The sequence below is a fragment of the Peromyscus maniculatus genome, chromosome 13, assembly GCF_049852395.1.
Source record: "Peromyscus maniculatus bairdii isolate BWxNUB_F1_BW_parent chromosome 13, HU_Pman_BW_mat_3.1, whole genome shotgun sequence".
NCBI classification, from domain to species: domain Eukaryota; kingdom Metazoa; phylum Chordata; class Mammalia; order Rodentia; family Cricetidae; genus Peromyscus; species Peromyscus maniculatus.
The window spans coordinates 23390314-23408827 of record NC_134864.1 but is presented as its reverse complement, the minus strand read 5'-3'; the positions used below and the strand labels follow the sequence as shown (position 1 = coordinate 23408827).

Below are 18514 nucleotides of genomic sequence, written 5' to 3'. Positions count from 1 at the left end.
CACGGGGAGGCTGTGGGAGACACTCCCTTAAGAGTGGATTAGTGTTTGCTCTCAGGGGTTACAGTTCTCATCAGACTGAACTAGCACCCCAGAACGGGTTGTTACGAAGCAGGAGGTGGGGGAGGGGGAGGGTCGGGCTCCATGCCATGGTCCTTTTTGCACACAACCAACTGACTCCTGTTGTGATGAGGCCGGGGGGGGGGGGGGGGGGGCTCTCCAGCTCTCCAGGATGCTGTCACCATGTCACTTAAAGCTATCGGTCTTGTAAAAAAATACCCAGCCCCAAGTATTGTGTTAGGGCGTCGCAAAGGACACTAATACGGGAACCTTGTCTCCTTTAATGCTGCCTTAAGCCTCTCCGCAGCACCCCAGTGTCTCACTTACGAAGACACACACTTTTCAAGGTTCCTGACTGAATGGCAGGTCTTACACACCTACCTTCAGCACTGCTTTCAGAAAAGTCCCAACTCCACTGAAGACCCCCTGGAGGCCCGTGGTCTGGTCCCACAAGCCCCACCTCACCCATCCCAGAACTCCACATAGGACCGACCGGAGCCGTAGTCCTGGTGAGCGGTTGGTTGTCTTGAGTGCTGCTCTATAGTGGCTGATGATACAGAGCTGAGGTCTTTGAAGCTGAACAACTGAGGTCGACTTGTGCTCAGCAAGCATGAATCTGGAGAGAGAGCCCTCGCCTCCTGTCACGGCCTTTCTGTGTCCGAGAACCTCTACGTGTAATTCAGGCTGCATGCGCCAGCGAGCATTGGGTGGCCTCACCACTGAAGAATGTGACAGTCCCTCCCCCAGCAAGCATCAATGGAGACTAGTCTCTCAGGGAAGGCTGGACCCTCACATGCCTTTTCCCATCCATAATGAAATGATAACGCACAGCCCAGTCTTGTGCAGGTAATCATGGCCGTAGTGAGTTCCTGAGTCCAATAGCCATGCTGTGTCCAGAAGACATCATCTCTCAGCATCCTCTGGCCCTCAGTCTTTCCATCCTCTCTGCCAGGATGTCCCTAAGCCTTGTGTGTGTGTGTGTGTGTGTGTGTGTGTGTGTGTGTGTGTGTGTGTGTGTGTGTGTGTGTAGGAGGGTTGGGGGAGTGATAGATGTAAACGGAGGTGAAATTTTTCTGTCCTGACCTCCTGGTCCCAAATAAACACGCAAAAGCTTATATTAATTACAAAACGCTTGACCAGTAGCTCAGGTTTATTACTAACTAGCTCTTACTTTCAAATTAACCCATTTCTATTCATCTATGTCTTGGCACGTGGCCGTGGCTTTACCGGTCTTCTGGCATCTTGCTTCTTGGGCAGCTGGCTCACGTCTCTCCCGACTCCACCCCTCTTCCTCAGAATCCTCAATTTGATTGTCCCGCCTAACTTCATCGTGCCTTGCTATAGGCCAGTCAGCTTTATTATTAACCAATGAGAGTCATACATAGTCACAGCGTAGGGAAGGGCCATCCCACAGCAGATAGAGAGGTCTCATTTAGAACGGAGCACTCCACTGTCCTGGTCTCAGAGCTCTGAGCAGCTGTAATCTCCGTATTAACCACCGCCTGATGCAATAAGAAGCTTTTAGCCAAGACTGAGAGCAGCACTGTCCTATGGGTGTGTGAGTATTTAGAAGGCAGTTTCACCACATGTCCACTTAGCAAAATAATAGTAATGGGCCAACCCCAGGGCCCTGTAACTGCCCCAGCCTCGGACTCTCCAGCAGGTTTACAGTACCGTTTGAGATGGTAGGTTCTCTTCCCTGTCCCCTCCCTGCTGTGGGATAATGCTTTTGTACACTGGTTTAATAAAACGCTGATTGGCCAGGAGCCAGGCAGGAAATATAGGCAGGATAAGCAGACAAGGAGAATTCTGGGAAGAGGAAGGCTGAGTCAGGAGACGCCAGCCCGCCGTCCAGGGAACAGCATGTAATGGCACACGGAACATGTGGTGACATATAGATTAGCAGAAATGGGCTGAGTTTAAGTATAAGAGCTAGTTAATAATAAGCCTGAACTATTGGCCAAGAGGTTATAATTAATATAAGCCTCTGTGTGCTTACTTGGGGGATGTGAATGTGAGAGATTTGTCCCGACTGCTGTCAGCCGGGACACAGGAAAACTTCCAACTACACCTCCCCTCTCCCTCTATACATGCCTGCCTATGGGGCCCGAAGTCAACATGGGGTGTTTCTCTCTATTGCTCTCCACCTTATTTTTTGAGACAGGGTTTCTCACTGAACCTGAAGCTGGCTCATTCAGCCAGGCTGGATGGCCAACAAGCTCCAGGATCCTCTGTCTCCTCATCTCTGGCCCTGGGGTTACAGGCTTACTGCCATGCCTGGGTTATTTACATGGGCTCTCGAGAGTGAACTCAAGCTCTGCAGCTTGTGTGTCAAGCGCTTCACTAATTGAGCCTTCCTCATCCAGAAACTTTCTTAATTATTTATCATCTTAGCTATATATATCTATATATCTATATATATATATATCTATATATATATATCTATATATATATATCTATATATATTTAAGGTTTGATTATATTTTGTCAGCATTAATTTTTTTTAATATGGAATATTTTCCGGGCAATCTAGCCTATTAAAACTCACTCATTAAAAATTTCACTGTAAACATACATATATTAGCAATGTCAAGGACTGAAAATAGGGTAATGTCATTAACCCTAACCTGGAGTAGACAAGACACTCAAGAGTAACTTCCTTCTCATTACAAGCTGTCAGTGGCCTCCATGTGATACTGACCATGCAGGCTTGCTTGTCATGGCTGAGTGCTCCTGGGGTCAAGACACCTTGTGGTATATGTGAGTCCAGAAATAGATCAAGATGTGTAAAATGTAACAAATAAGATGGAAGTGGCATTGAACACCCGTGGGCTTTGGTGTCTGAGAAGGACCCTGTAACCAAAGCCTTGTGGATGTCTAAAGCTAACTGTGCTATCCCAGAAGGCCATGTGGCAGCCTCCAGGGAAGGAAGGAGTTGCTGAGGGTCAAGAATAGAGTTGGAAGGAGGAACCTCATCTCAGGCCAAACTAACTCTTACAAGGTTTATATGTTATTTATGTGCCTGCATGAGTTTACACTCACCACATGCATTTAGGAGCCTGGGAAGGCCAGAAGAGGGCCTTGGGTCTCCTGGAGCTGGAGAGCAAGCATGTGCACACACACATGATGAGAAGACATGATGAGTCTAATACAATACTACTTCCTTCCGGCTGGTGGTGTGTTTCAGTGGCATGGTGCTTGCCTCATTTGCCAAGGGCAAGGACCTGGGTTCCCTTAGTCACCACTGTAACTAAACAAGCAATGCTGCCTTCATAACCAGGTATTGTAGTTCGGTTTATTTATTTATTTATTTATTTGTTTGTTTACTTTTTATTCTTTGGGGAGCCCACCACCCAGCACCCAAATAAATACATGGAGTCTTATCATTACTTACGAATGCCCAGTCTTAGCTTGGCTTGTTTCTTGCCGGCTTTTCTTAAATTATTCTGTCTATCTTTTGCCTCTGGGCTTTTATCTTTCTCTATTTTATATACCTTTCTTTACTTCTTACTCTGTGCCTGGTTGTGTAGTTGGTTGGCTGGCCCCTGGCATCCTCCTCTCCTTCTCCTTTTCTTGCTCCTCTATCTCTCTTCCCCAGATTTCTCCTCCTCTTTATTCTTTCTGCCTGCCAGCCCCACCTATCCTTTCTCCTGCCTTGCTATTGGCCATTCAGCTCCTTATAAGACCAATCAGGTGTTTTAGACAAGCAAAGTAACACAGAGTTTACTTCACAGAGTTAAACAAATGCAATATAAAAGAATGCAACACATCTTTGCATCATTAAACAAATGTTCCACAGCATAAACAAATCTAACACAACTTTAACTAATATTCTACAACAATGCACTTGGGTTGTTGTTTTGTCTTGTGTTTGCTATGCTGGGGCCTGACCTCGGTGCTGGGTAAGCACTCTGCTGCTCAGTCAGCTCTGTTAATATTCTGACCCGCCCCTTGGATTCCCACCCCTTGGTGGCCCTTAGTCCTGACAAAAAAAAACCCTTCCCCTTCCTCTCTCTCTTCCACTCTTTCTCTGCATTCCCACAAGGAGTGCATCCTCTACCCCCTTCCCTCTCTTCCTCTCTCTTCTTTCTGCCTTTCCCTCTTATCTTTCTCTTCATCTCTCTATTATAATAAATTCATTTCCTTTCAGATGCAGCGCCTGGGTTGTGGATGACGTGCCGCCGCCCATGCCTACCACCCAAACAATACATCTGCCCAGCATGTTTTCCATCACACATGGGACTCCCTGGTCCGGCCAGCTGGGGGGGTCCCCCATGTGCAATATCATAACAACCTCCTTAGCCTAAACACATAGTTTAGATCGATAATTTAGATTCATTTCTCAAAAATAGTTTCCAAGACAGGTGGTGGTGCACACACCTTGAATCCCAGCTCTTAGGAGGCAGAATCAATCAGATATCTGTGAGTTTGAGGCCAGCCTGGTCTACAGAGTGAGTTCCAGGACAGCCAGGGCTACACAGAGAAACCCTGACTCACAAAACAAAACAACAACAAAAATAATTTTCAATAGGACCTCCCATCTGAACGACGGCTTTAGGACAGATAATTCTGCAGTCTGTCACTTTTCCTACCATGGATTTTCCCTTCTTTCTCCTCATGGGTGAGTTCAAGAGTCTAAATTCAGTTCATAATATTCCTTTAAACTATGTCCAAACATCCTTAAAGCTTTTCCCAACCAATAAAAAACATAAAGGAGAAATCCCACACCATCATTTCACAACTCCATAAGAGTGATCTTCAAGGGCTGTAGAGAGCTCAGTGGTGAAGAGAACTTGCTGTTTTTGTAGGGGACCTGAGTTTGGTTCCCAGCACCCATATCAAGGCAGCTCACAACTGCTCGTTCCTCCACCTCCAGGAAATCTGACACATTCTTCTGGCCTCTGCAGGCACTCATACACGTGTGCACACACACGCTAATAATAACTTAAAAAAAAAAGAATCATTTTCAAGAAGAATGTGTGTGTTTTTTTTTTTGTTTTTGTTTTTTTTTTTTTGTTTTTCGAGACAGGGTTTCTCTGTGTAGCTTTGCTCCTTTCCTGGAACTCGCTTGGTAGCCCAGGCTGGCCTCGAACTCACAGAGATCCACCTGCCTCTGCCTCCCGAGTGCTGGGATTAAAGGCGTGTGCCACCACCGCCCGGCCAAGAAGAATGTGTTTTTAATTACATAAAACACTAGCCTGGCCTTGCATCTGCTAATGATGGCTGTAATATGTGAAACCACTGCATTCCTCAGGCTTCCTACGTCCCCATCCCCCAGTCCTGATATGGGGCCTCCACATTATTCATGACTCAGAATGTCCTTGTCACTGCGGTTATACAAAGGATTCAGTCATTTGACAGGGACAGGGCCCCCTACACAGAGAGGAAGCCCCTCAGTGTGCTCCTGCTGGGGTAACAGTTCTGTCTATTAGAGCAGACCTTCTTGCAAGAGTTTGTAACTCATTTTGTGAGCTGTTTTGAATAGGCTTTCCAGATTTCCTCCCAGGGATCGTTTTTGCACAAGAGCCTGAAGCTCCTCCAGGCTGCAGTACACGTCCTGGCTCCCTTCCTGAAGCCACGGCAGGGAGCCAGGCACGTGTGTGCTCTAAGGCTCCAAAACAGTAACAACAACAACAACAACAACAACAAAACCGGTGTGCCTCCTTAAAGGGCTCGGTCTCCCACCGATTCGCGAGACTGAAGTCCAAGAAACGCAGATATGCAGTGATTCAGAGGAAGTTAAAGAACAGAGCAGCCGCCCTCCTGGGCCGTGCAAAGGGGCCAGTGAGGGGTCTTCCCGGCATACTGGTCTCCACATAGCCACGCCCTGTCCAGCCTCTCTCCTGCTCTTGCTGTCTTTGATTTCTGAAGAAAAAAGCAGAACATCCATGAACGTGAGAGAAGGGAAGAAATGGTTTCTGACTCAGTATTTGATTCTTCTGATGCTAATGAGTTACATAGATGGACTGAAAAAACAGAAATACCGCCCATAATGTCAGTTGTGTTCAAATGCAGAACTTGTGGCTGGAGCAGTGTGCAGCCAGGCCCTCTGTGCGGGCCCTTCTGCAGGGGAGGAGGCATAGACAGCAGCCTCGGGGCAGGCGCACATTCCAACAGCCCGCGAACTGAAGCGGGGCACCCCTCCTGATCTCAGGGCCCATTCACAACACCTGCATCCAGGGGAGGACACCTCTCCCAACATCCCCAAGTCAGGTAGGGCACGCCCTGCATGTATTGATCCACACCTGTGCGGCCTAGTTGACTGTCAACCTGACCCAAACTAGAGCCATCTGAGAAATGGGAACCTCAACTGAGAAAATGCTTTCCTAAGAAGGGGCTTAGGCGAGCCTGTAGGGCATTTTCTCAATTAGTGACCAATGGGGGAGGGCCCAGCCCATGGTGGGTGGGGCCATCCCTGGGCTGGTGGCCCTGGGTTCTATAAGAAAGCAGGCTGAGCAAGCCATGGGAAGCAAGCCAGTGAGCAGCACCCCTCCATGACCTCTGCATCAGCTCCTGCCTCTGGGATCCTGCCCTGTTTGAGTTTCTGTTCTGACTTCCTTCAGTGATGAACAGTGATATGGAGGTGTAAGCCAAGTAAACCCTTTCCTCCCCAACTTGTTTTTGGTCATGGTGTTTTGTCATAGCCACAGTGACCCTAACTAAGACACCTACTGGTGATGACACCTACCCTTCTTTTGTTTCCTGTGTGTGTGTGTGTGTGTGTGTGTGTGTGTGTGTGTGTGTGTGTGTGTGTTGGCCAAAAGGTACCTTCAGAAGCCATCTAGCTTGCTTTTTGAGAAAAGGTCTCTCACTGGCACAGAGGGGCTAAGAAAGTCCCAGGGCCATGGAGGGGAGGTGCTGGAGGCAAGCACCAGAGCACGGGCTGGTTACGAGGGAAGGCTGGGTTCAGACAAAGGAAGGTCAAGGATATTCTCTCAGTAAGCAGCCTGTCTGCTGGGAACTTGGCTAAACCTTTCCTAATGACACAGGGCTGGGGGAGGGTGGGGCTGAGAAGCGGCACAAGTCACATCGGAGAAGGCAAGAAAAGCTGAAGAGAGTGTGAGAAACTGCGGACACTGCCCAGTCACACACAGGGTGGGGCACTTTCACCTGGCTCTTTCGCTGAGGCATGCAGACCCGCCTTGATTCCAGAATTCTCCTCAGTCCCCAGTGTGCATGCCTGTGCCTGCATGTGCAGGGGCATCCTTGCCACAGTCCTGATGGTTCTTGAGAAATTTCAGTTAATGTTTACAGTTTATCCCTAAGAGATAAAATACACGTTAGACACTTTGTATCTGAGCAAATCTAACAATATGGTTATGAATCGGATCGAAGTGGTATATTGTGAGCGTTCTCCTGAGATCACCTCAGTGTTACAGGTCCCTTGCAAGGTACCCAAGCCTCTGAACACTTATCCACACAGTAAGGTCCAGTCGGATGCCATCATACTGAAATGTACCTATCACCTGCAACAGACACCGGAGAGTTGGAGGGGATGGGGTGTGCTCTTCCCAGGCCAGGCTGCCTTCCAGGAACCTGGACAGACCCACCCTTTGGTCTGTTCCCAAGCACTTAGTGGCTTCTACTAGGAGCCTAGTTACTTTTCCATAATGTATTGATTGTCACAGAAGCTGAGTCAGTGAAATACTCGCCTCCCCAAAGCACGGAGACCCAAGTTTGATCCTCAGCACTTTCATAAAAAGTGTGCATGGTGGCCCCTCATCATCTCAAGTGGATGATGAAGTGGAGGCAGACAAATCCCTGAGGCTAACTGGTCAACCAGCCTCCCTTAAAGGTTCTGTCAATAGCAAGGTGGGGCCGCCGGCTGGCGCAGCAAGTAAAGGGGCTAGCTACTGAGTCTGCAGCCTCAGCTCAATCCCTAGGTCCCACATGAAGGCTGGAACTGGCTTGTGAAATACTGTATCAAGCTGATAATAGAAAAATAAATGAATAAATTTAAAAAAATAAATAAATAAAATTTTAAAAAAAGGAAAGTTGTCCTCTGACCTATATCCACACACAATCCATCAACACAAGTGAATCAAACAGGAAGCCTAACGTCTGATTCTGTCCTGAGGAATTTTACATTGATTCGTGTGTGTGTGTGTGTGTGTGTGTGTGACAGCATGTTGACCTGTGCATTTGTGCACCTTTTGTCGGTCAGAGGTAGTTGTTGATGACTTTCTCTATGACTTCCCTATTTTATTTTCTGAAACAGCCATTCACTGATTGACTGGACCGGCTACCTGGTAAACCCTGCTCCTGTCTCCATGCTTCAGATCTCGAGTTACAGGTATGTGCAGCCTTGCCCAGCTTTTATATGGGTGCTGGGGATCTGAACTCAGGTCCCCATGAAAGCCCCTTAGCTACTGAGCCAACTCCCCAATTCCAGGAAAATCTTTTGAGCCCAGCAGTTTGTGGCCAGCCTGGGCATCTGCCCTATTTAGCATTACCTGTCAAGTTGACACAGTCTAGATTCATCTGAGAAGAAACACTTGCTTAAAGAATTGCCTAGGTCGGACTGGCCAGATTGTCTTGATTATTGGTCGATGCAGGAGCCTATGTGGACAGCACCATCCCTGGGCAGGTGGTCCTGGGCTCTGTTAGAAAGCTAGTTAAATACAAACTTGTGAGTGAGCCAGAAAGCAGTGTTCCTCCATGGTTCCTGCCTCTGAGTTCTTGCTCCCTCAAAGACGGACTATGCCCTTAAATCATAAGCTGAATATACCCTTTCCTATCCTAGTCACTGTAGGTCAGAGTGGTTTATCACATCAGTAGAAATCAAACTAGGAGCCAGGCAGTGGGGGCGCACGCCTTTAACCCCAGACCTTGGGAGGCAGTCAGGCAGATCTCTGTGAGTTCTAGGCCAGCCTGGTCTACAGAGTGAGTTCCAGAACAGTCAGAGCAACACAGAGAGACCCTGTCTCCGAAACCCACCTCCAAAAAAAGAGAATTTAAACTAGGACAGCAAGATAGATAGATGATAGATAGATAGATAGATAGATAGATAGATAGATAGATAGATAGATAGATAGATAGATAGATATAGATAGATAGAGGATATACATACATACATACATACATACATACACACATAGATGATAGCTAGATGATAGGTGATAGATAATACATTGATGATAGATACATTATACACACTGTCTTAATTAGGGTTTCTATTGCTATAAAGAGACAACATGGCAACTCTTATAAAGGAAAACATTTAATTGAGGTGGTGGCTTATAGTTTTAGAGGTTTGGTTCATTATTATCATGGATTATGGCAAGGAGCATGGTGGCTGGGAGTATGATGACATGCAGGCAGACATGGTGCTGGAGAGTCCTACTTCTTGATCTGAAGGCAACAGGAAGTGGTCTGTCTCAGTGGAAATGGCTTAAGCATATTTGAGACCTCAAAGCCCACCCCCACAGCGATACACTTCCTCCAACAAGACCACACGTACTCCAAGCCACACCTAGTAGTGCCACTCCCTTTGGGGGCCATTTTCTTTCAAACTAACACACACACACACACACACACACACACACACACACACACACACACACCTCACATCCCATTTCCTTCTCAGAGGATCAAATACAAGCTTACCAGAGCCCATAAAACCCTCTGTTGCTGCCTCTGGCCTTCACCTCCACAGCCCCTTTTCCTGAGGTCCGCCTCACACCCTGCAGATATAAGCTGCTTCTGGGCCTCATATATGCAGACACTCCCTGTGCCTGAAATGCCCTCTCTAAATGAGTGGATCAAAACTGGTACCAAGTTCAACACATACAGTGCTATGGTCTTCCAAAGCTGAAATGTGGCCCAGAATTGCAGCATTTGCCAAGAACACAAAAGGCCCCGTTTTCCCCAGCGATAGGAACAGGAAAAGGACAAGAGAAAATGGTCATTCTGCCATCTCCACTCTGAAGAGGCATCTCCCCCGGGGTTGTATGAAACAATGGTGTAAAGGAGCCACACACTCTGCACTGCTCCTCAAATGTGTGCTGAGTACACGAGGTATAGACTTGCCTGGTGGACCTTAGCAACGTCTTCTTGGATGGCTTTGATTTGAAACCGTCTTAAATCTTGGAAAGAATTTTCTCTGGCCAGCCTGGCCCGGAAAACAGACCATTGGCTGTCCCATCAAAGGGCACAAGGATTCCTTCTCTCGGGGCACATGGAAGTGCAGAAGCAGCATGTGGCCTCAATTATGGTCATGATGATGCCTCCGACACAGCACACATGCTCCAGTGTGTGCACAGTGCTGGGAAGTGCAGAGGAGACAGCGGTCAGAGGGCCCAGTGCTGGAGAGCAAGGCTTTGAACTGGTCTGTGACACCGGCTTGGTCTTCTCTGCTTTGCTCATTTGGCTCTGGGATAAGGTCCCTGGTGGCAGATGTTTCTGTCCCTCCAGCAGCTCCCAAATTAGCACGTTGATGCTCATATTAATTACAAATGCTTGGCCCATAGCTCAGGCTTATTACTAACTAGCTCTTACAACTCCACCTCTTCTGACTCCACCCTTCTTCTTCTTCCCAGAATTCTCCTAGCCTGGCTCTCCTGCCCAATCTCTCCTGCCCAGCGATAGGCCAGTCAGCTCTTTATTAACCAATGAAAGTAATACGTATTTCCAGTGCACAAAGATTGTTCCACAGCAGGTCTCTACTGTTCTTGCAGTCTGTTCAAGATCAAGATAAGAGCTCTGAAAACTGGGTGCTTTAAAAACTGGTCTGGAGTGACACCCATCCCTAGGTGGTTCTGGAGCCAGCCCACCTCCACCTACCAACTGACTTATTTGTGCCTGGTGAGTCATCCAGGTGATGGCTCCCACCAAAGGCACTGTTCCTGATGAACACTGGGCAGAGGGCTGTGTCTCTAGTCAGATGATTTCTCAGGAGAAACTAGTTTTTTTTTTTTTTTTTTTTTGTGGCATCCATGGGTACCCTTAAAGGAACTGGTCAGGAACTGTTTATAGACATTACTGTAAAGGAGGGAGATTTTTCCTGGTCCCTACCTTTTAAATCTATGCTTTCTGAGTGTATTAAAATCACACTGCTTGAATCAGCCTGATTTATTCACTTAGGAAATGACCTGAAGTTGGGTCCTTGCCCTGAAAGGCTCCAGGGAGGTTCCAGATACTGTTCTGGCAACTTTTGAATGTGTCTAGAATATTCTGAAATGAGAATTTAAAATAGTAAACCTTCTAATTTGTTAAAAAAGCACACTGAAAATAATTAGTCATAAATTGTGAAGTTTTCCTTTTCTATCTTTCCCTAGACAATTCTGTTTCTATAACAAGCACAAAGAAGAAAGCACAGCCGGGCGGTGGTGGCGCACGCCTTTAATCCCAGCACTCGGGAGGCAGAGGCAGGCGGATCTCTGTGAGTTCGAGGCCAGCCTGGTCTCCAAAGCGAGTTCCAGGAAAGGCGCAAAGCTACACAGAGAAACCCTGTCTCGAAAAACCAAAAAAAAAAAAAAAAAAGAAGAAAGCACACTACCTTGAGTCAGGTGTGTTCTTCCCAGAAGACTTAGAGGAGTCAGGGCGGAGACTAGAGTGAGGCTGTGTCCCTCTGCTCTTGAACTGCAAACACCACCTGGCTGCCCTGCCGACACCTGCTGTGTGGGAGTTTCCTACACACCCCAAGCAAGTGAGCAATCAGTTCTGCAGTCATGGACTGTAGCCGTCTGTCTTCTGGTCCCACCGGTTTCTGACAGGGTCTACCTGGAGGTGGTATCAGAACTTACAATCTCCAAGACAGCCTCAGGTTCAGATGCAGGCCACAGCCACAGGTGGCTTTACCTCTGCCTCTACTTGACCAGCTATAGGTAAGTCAGAGTTCGTCCTCCCAGCCCCTCCCTTGGGTCACTTAATTCCTTCACTTGACCCAAGAACTCTGAGCAGCATATATGTCGTAAAGGATCTCCTGAGGCCTGGTGTGCCGGTTACAGGTTTGTAACCTCATCTGCTCAGGAAGCTGAGGCAGGGGAATTGAAAGTGTTATGCCGGGAAGAATGAGTCCAAGGCATGGGAGTAACAATTATGTACTGGCTAGTTTGTAATGTCAACTTGGCATAGGCTGGAGACATTTGGGAAAAGGTAACCTCAATTGAGAAAATGCCTTACCAGACTGGCCCGTGGGCAGGTCTGTGGATTTTTTTTTTTTTTTTTTTGACTGATGTTTAATGTGGGAGAGCCCAGCTCACTGTGGGCAGGGCCACCCCTGGGCTGGCGATTCTGGATACTATAAGATGGCAGACTGAGCATTCAGGCAATAAACAGCAAACTAGTAAGCACTATTCCTCCATGGCCTCTGCTTTAGTTCCTGCCTCCAGGTTCCTGCCCTACTTGATGAGGACCTGCCTAGATTTCCCTCAGTGATCAACTGTTACCTGAGAGTTGTAAGCTGAAATAAACCCTTTCCTGTCCTAGTAGCTTTGGTCATAGTCTTTTATCAAAACAATAAAAGCGCACACCTTTAATCCCAGAACTACTGGGAGACAGAGCCAGGGGGATCTCTGTGAGTTCGAGGCCAGCCTGGTCTACAGAGCGAGATCCAGGACAGACACCGAAACTACACAGAGAAACCCTGTCTCAAAAAACTGGAAAAAAAAAAAAAAAAAAAAAAACAACGCCAAGACAAGTTATCAGGCAAGAACTGGTACAAACACTTAAATAAAGAATCTGCTTTGCATGGCTGAGGAGGGGGTTCTGTGGGAAAGATGCTTGCTGGGTGTCAACCTGAGTGTGGATACCAAACGCCATCCAAAGTCTCACTAATTTCTTCCCAAATTTGTTGTTCCTGTTGGCTTTTTATTGTTTTGTTTGTTTTATTTGGAGAGTCGTTAGTTTTTTGTTTGTTTGTTTAGATGGGGTCACCTGTGTAGCCTAGACCAGCCTTGAACTCACAATACAGCCAGACAAGCTTCAAACTAGCAAGCCTAGTTAGCCTCCCAAGTGCTTGGATTGCCATGAGCACTGCTATGCCCTGGTCTAATCAATGTTCAGTATGCTTAACTTTTTTGTTGTTTAAACAATATGAGTTGCCAGGCAGTGGTGGTGCATCCCTTTAATCCTAGCACTTGGGAGGCAGGTGGATACCTGAATTCAAGGCCAGCCTGGTCTACAGAGCAAGTTATAGGTTAGCCTTGCCTACACAGAGAAAACCTGTCTCAAAAAAACAGGATTAAATAAATAAATAATAAACAATATGAGTTAATTTTCTCACTATTCTGGAGATAATAAATGTAAGATGTCAACAGGGCTCTGAAGCTTCTCTCCATGGCTTATGGGTTACAATCTTCTCTATGTCTTCATAATAAAGTCTTCTTTCTGTGTATGTGATATAATTGTCTCTACTTTAAAAAATATTGATTGTGTCTTAGTTAGGGTTTCTATTGCTGTGAAGAGATACCATGACCACAGTAACTCTTTTTTTTTTTTTAACAATGAAACAATTGAGTTTTACTCAATTATTAAAAAAAAAATAGCCAAATGAATGGAAACACATGAACTATGAACCAAAAGCTGAAGAGCCCCCAGCTGGATCAGGCCCTCTGAATAGGTGAGACAGTTGATTGGCTTATCAGTTTGGGAGGCAACTAGGCAGTGGAACCAAGTCCTGTGCTCATTGCATGAGTTGGCTGTTTGAAACCTGGAACTTATGCAGAGACACTTGGCTCAGTCTGGGAGGAAGGGACTGGACCTCCCTGGACTGAGTCTATCAAGTTGATCACAGTCCTCGGGGGAGGACTTGTCCTGGAGGAGGTGGGAATGGAGGGTGGGCTGGGGGTAAGGGGAGGGAGTGGGAGGGGGGAGAATAGGGGAACCCATGGCTGATATGTAGAACTGAATGGTATTGTAAAATAAAATATATATATATTAAAAAAAAAGATTTATTTATTTATTGTGTATACAGCATGTATGACTGCAGGCCAGAAGAGGGCGCCAGATCTCATTACAGATGGTTGTGAGCCACCATGTGGTTGCTGGGAACTGAACTCAGGACCTCTGGAAGAGTAGTCCGTGCTCTTAACCTCTGAGCCATCTCTCCAGCCCCCACAGCAACTCTTATAAAGGAAAAACATTTAATTGATGGCTTACATTTTCAGAGGTTTAGTCCATTATCATCATGGTGTGACATGGTGGCATACAGACAGACATGGTGCTGGAGAAGTAGCTGAGAGCCCTACATCTTGACTTGCAGGCAACAGGAAGTGATCTGAAACACTGGGCATGGCTTGAGCATATATGAGACCTCAAAGCCCACCTCCACAGTGACACACTTCCTCCAACAAGGTTATACCTACTCCAACAAAGCCACACTTCCTATTAGTGCCATTCACTATGAGCTTATGGGGGCCAATTATATTCAAACTACCACATTCCACTCCCTGCCTCCCATAAGCTTATAACAATGTCATGATGCAAAATGCATTTAGTCCAACTTCAAAAGTCCCCATAGTCTATCACAGTCTCAACAATGTTTTAAAGTCTTTTCTGAGATTCACGCAATTTCCTAACTGTAATCCCCTGTAAAATCTAAATAAAAAACAGGTCACGTACCTCTAACATATAATGGCTCCGGAAATACATTACCATTCCAAAACATAGGGAAAGGAGCATAGTGAAGAAATACTGGACCAAAGCAAGACCAAAAATTAGCTGGGTAAACTCCAAACTGTGCCTCTCCATGTCTGATGACAAAATGGTCTTCACATCTCCAATTCCACTCAGCTTTGTTGATTGCAACATACTTCTTTATCTTGGGCTGGTTCTACTCCCTATTAGCAGCACTTTCCAGAAGGTATCCCTTGGTTCTGGCATCTCTAACATCTTGGGGTCTCCAAGGCAGTCCAGGCTTCAACTTCACAACTTCACACAATGGCCTCTCTGGCCTCCGTTCAGGGACACCCCTGACACATGATTTCAGTGGCTTTCCTCAGTCATGGAGGCAATTTCTATAACCCCTTTCTTCTATCCTTGACTCTAAAGCCAGAACCACGTGGCCAAAGCTGCCAAGTTCTGCTACTTGCTGGGGCTGGAACATGGTCCCCTTGTTAATTACATCTTCACCAGCTTTCTGTTTTCGATGGTTTCCTTAACTGCCTAAGCTTGGCTGTCCTGGAACTTGCTCTGTAGACCAGGCTGGCCTCAAACTCGAGATCCACCTGCCTCTACCTTCTGAGTGCTGGGATTAAAGGCATGCACTACCACACCTGGCTCTAAGTTTTTCTTTCATTCCTTTTCACAAATTAGAAATTTAGCTGGGTGGGATCTTGCCCTGAGGTCACCACTCCCTTTATTCCATTTCTTAATCCCCTTATCTCCTTGAACACAAGATTTAGCTCCATTCCACTCCCCGGTGTTCCTTTTCTTCTCAAATTTTACATTTATTATTTGCCCTGCTCAGCTTGCTCCTTTTCATTATAGATCTTCATTAGAGCTACCACTAATGACCACACAACAGTGTCTGTACTAGGCTGAGATTTTTGAGATTTCCTTTTCCAATGGAATTCATCCAAAACCCTTTACTTTAGCCTCAGGTAGACTCTTCAGACAAGGGCAAAAAGCAGCCACATTCTTCACCAAACTATCACAAGAAGATCTCTAGGCCACATAGTACTATTCTTCTCCTCTGAAATCTCTTGAGGCAAGCCCCCACAGCTCAAATCACCTTCAGCTCCACTGACTTCCGTATTCCTACTTGTGTGGTCCATTAAGCATCACTTAAAGCTTTCAACTGCTTTTCCAATCCACAGTCCCAAGGTCCATATTCCTTCAAACAAAAGCATGGTCTGGCCTATCACAGCAATACCTCAGTCCCTGTTACCAACTTTTGTCTTAGTTAGGGTTTCTATTGCTGTGAAGAGACACCATGACCACTGTTAGAATTCCTAGCCACTCCCCCAGCTACATGACCTCGCCTGCACTGTCCAGTAACCAGCTCTATGTAATCTGTGTACTGCGTGATCACGTAATTTGCAGCAGCGTGATCATGTGATCTATGTGCATGTGTGGTGTAGCTATGTAAGCCCATATGCACATGTGCATGGCGGGGACAGGGGTGGGGGGGGCTATAAAAGTGGGTTCCACCTATTCCTCTCCCCTCTCTTCCTGCATGGTCATTCCATAGGCCTATGCACAACCTTTCCATTCCCTTCCCTTAATAAACTCTTATAGTGGGTTTCGTTGTGCCTCGTGACTTCGCTTGTATGGTAAAGAGCACCGCTTAATAAATAACAACCACAGCGACTCTTGTAAAGGAAAAATATTTAATTAGATGGCTTACATTTTCAGAGGTTTGGTCCATTATTATCATGGCAGGATATGGTGGCGTGCAGGCAGACATAGTGCTAGAGAAGTAGCTGAGAGTCCTATATCTTGATCCAAGGGCCACAGGAAGTGGTCTGAAACACTGGGCGTGGCTTGTGTATATATGAGACCTCAAAGCCCACCTCCACAGTGACACACTTCCTCCAACACTGCCACACCTACTCCAACGAGGCCACACTTTCTGATAGTGCCATTCCCTATGAGGTTATGGGGGCCAATTACATTCAAGCTACCACAGATTGATTTACTGATTAATTGATTGATTGCAGTGCTGGGAACTGAACACAGGACTCACACATGCTAGACAAGCATTCTACCACTGAGTTATTTTTCTTGCCTCAGCCTAATTATTTTTAGTTGATACCTAATTGTATACACAGAGTACAGCCTAACATTTCATTATGTATACACTCACTGTATAATAAAATTAAACTAAATGTGATCACCCCAAACATTTATCATTTCTTTGTGTTAGGATCATTCAAAATCCCATTTTGAATTGTAATGGTTGATCTCAATTGCCAGCCTGATAAGATCTAGAATTACCCAGGAGATGATGGCCTCTTGCCTACAGAAGACTCACACCTAGAAAGTCTGCTTTTATCTTTAAAACAGTATGGGTTTATAGGAACATTGGGTCCAAACAATGTACATGTTGCTTGCTGATGACACAGATTTTAAAAACAAACAAACAAACAAACAAACAAAAAGTTTAAATTAACTGAGTTTCTTAAATGAAAAGGCTTCAAAACCGAGACCCATTTACCTGCCATGCTGAATTGGTCTCACATGTCAAATTCCGGCCTTACTTTTCCTAGAGCTGAGGTCACCTGCTGAGAGAGGCGCTTCTCTCTCTCTCTCTCTCTCTCTCTCTCTCTCTCTCTCTCTCTCTCTCTCTCTCTCTCACACACACACACACACACACACACACACACACACACACAGAGACAGAGAGAGACAGAGACTCATAGAGAGAGGCAGACTCACGCACAGAGAGGTTTGCCTTGCTACCAGGCTCCATTTTAAGACTCACAAAACAGGTTTCAGTGAAAGACAAACTCAAGCTACCATGCTGTTGTTATTAGCTAAAAATTTACCTTTTGTTATTCCTTTATTTAAAAAGCTTATTTTCCCATGGGGGCTCTCAGTAACCAAACACCCGTGTCTCATGATACATGATCAGATGTTTCCAGATAAAAAGAGTTTAAAGTTTATGTAAGTTGTGAGGATCTGAGGAAGTGATTTAAGGTATGGAAAGAAAAAAAGACTTAAAGATGATACATAAGACTTCAAAGTTCAAGGTTTAACACTAATCAGTGGAGTTCTGATATGTTAATAATCTAGCCTGGTTTATTACTGTTATCATAGTCCCAGGCTCAAAATTTAAAATTTCCTTTGGTTGCTTTTTTTTTTTTTCCTTCCTTTGAGATAGGGTTTCTTTGTGTTGCCCTGGAACTCACTCTGTAGCCCAGGCTGGCCTGGAACCCACAGAGATCCTCCTGCCTCTACCTCCAAAGTGCTGGGATCAAAGGTGTGCGTCACCATCACCACTCAGTTCTTTGGTTGCTTTCTAAATATAGATTTGAAAGTGCTTCTCATTGTGCTAAAAACACCTGTGCCCAATCATATCTATCTAGACCTTTGGATAAAGGAAAGAGTATTCCTGCTTTTACCCCAGAACCATCTTCTGGATCCTCAAGCTCCTCTTCCCCTTTGATCTTCTGGATCCTCAAACTCCTCTTCCCCTTTGATCTTCTGGATCCTCAAACTCCTCTTCCCCTTTGATCTTCTGGATCCTCAAACTCCTCTTCCCCTTTGTTCTCTTTCCGGCTGAGGAACTGCGGTCCTGTTACAGATGAATGCTCGTGCCTCCCTCTGTCGTGTTGATGACTTTGCAGGCTTTCTTTGGCTGTGGCTCAAAGGCGTGAGTCTCCTCCAGCTGTTTGCAGACACTCCCTAACTGCTTTCTCTACAGTGAGGATTTCAGTGTGGATTACAGACAGTGGTCACTGCTAACACCTTCTGTCCTAGTCTCTATCTGCTACAGCAGATTCCCACTCAGCTGACAGGCACCATCCAGGAATCAATTGGGGCATTTTGGAGGGAAACTGCCCCCAAGATGGCC

General features: G+C 46.0%; 1 long non-coding RNA gene across 1 annotated transcript; it reads right to left on the bottom strand.

Moving 5' to 3' along the window:
- Positions 1-5045: 5045 nt before the first annotated feature.
- LOC143268354 (uncharacterized) lies at positions 5046-18263 on the bottom strand. The gene is made up of 3 exons (XR_013044208.1): positions 18063-18263; positions 7168-7318; positions 5046-5922 (listed from the first exon to the last, which is right to left on the bottom strand). It is a non-coding gene; the product is annotated as an uncharacterized LOC143268354 (long non-coding RNA).
- Between the last annotated feature and the right edge of the window lie 251 nt (positions 18264-18514).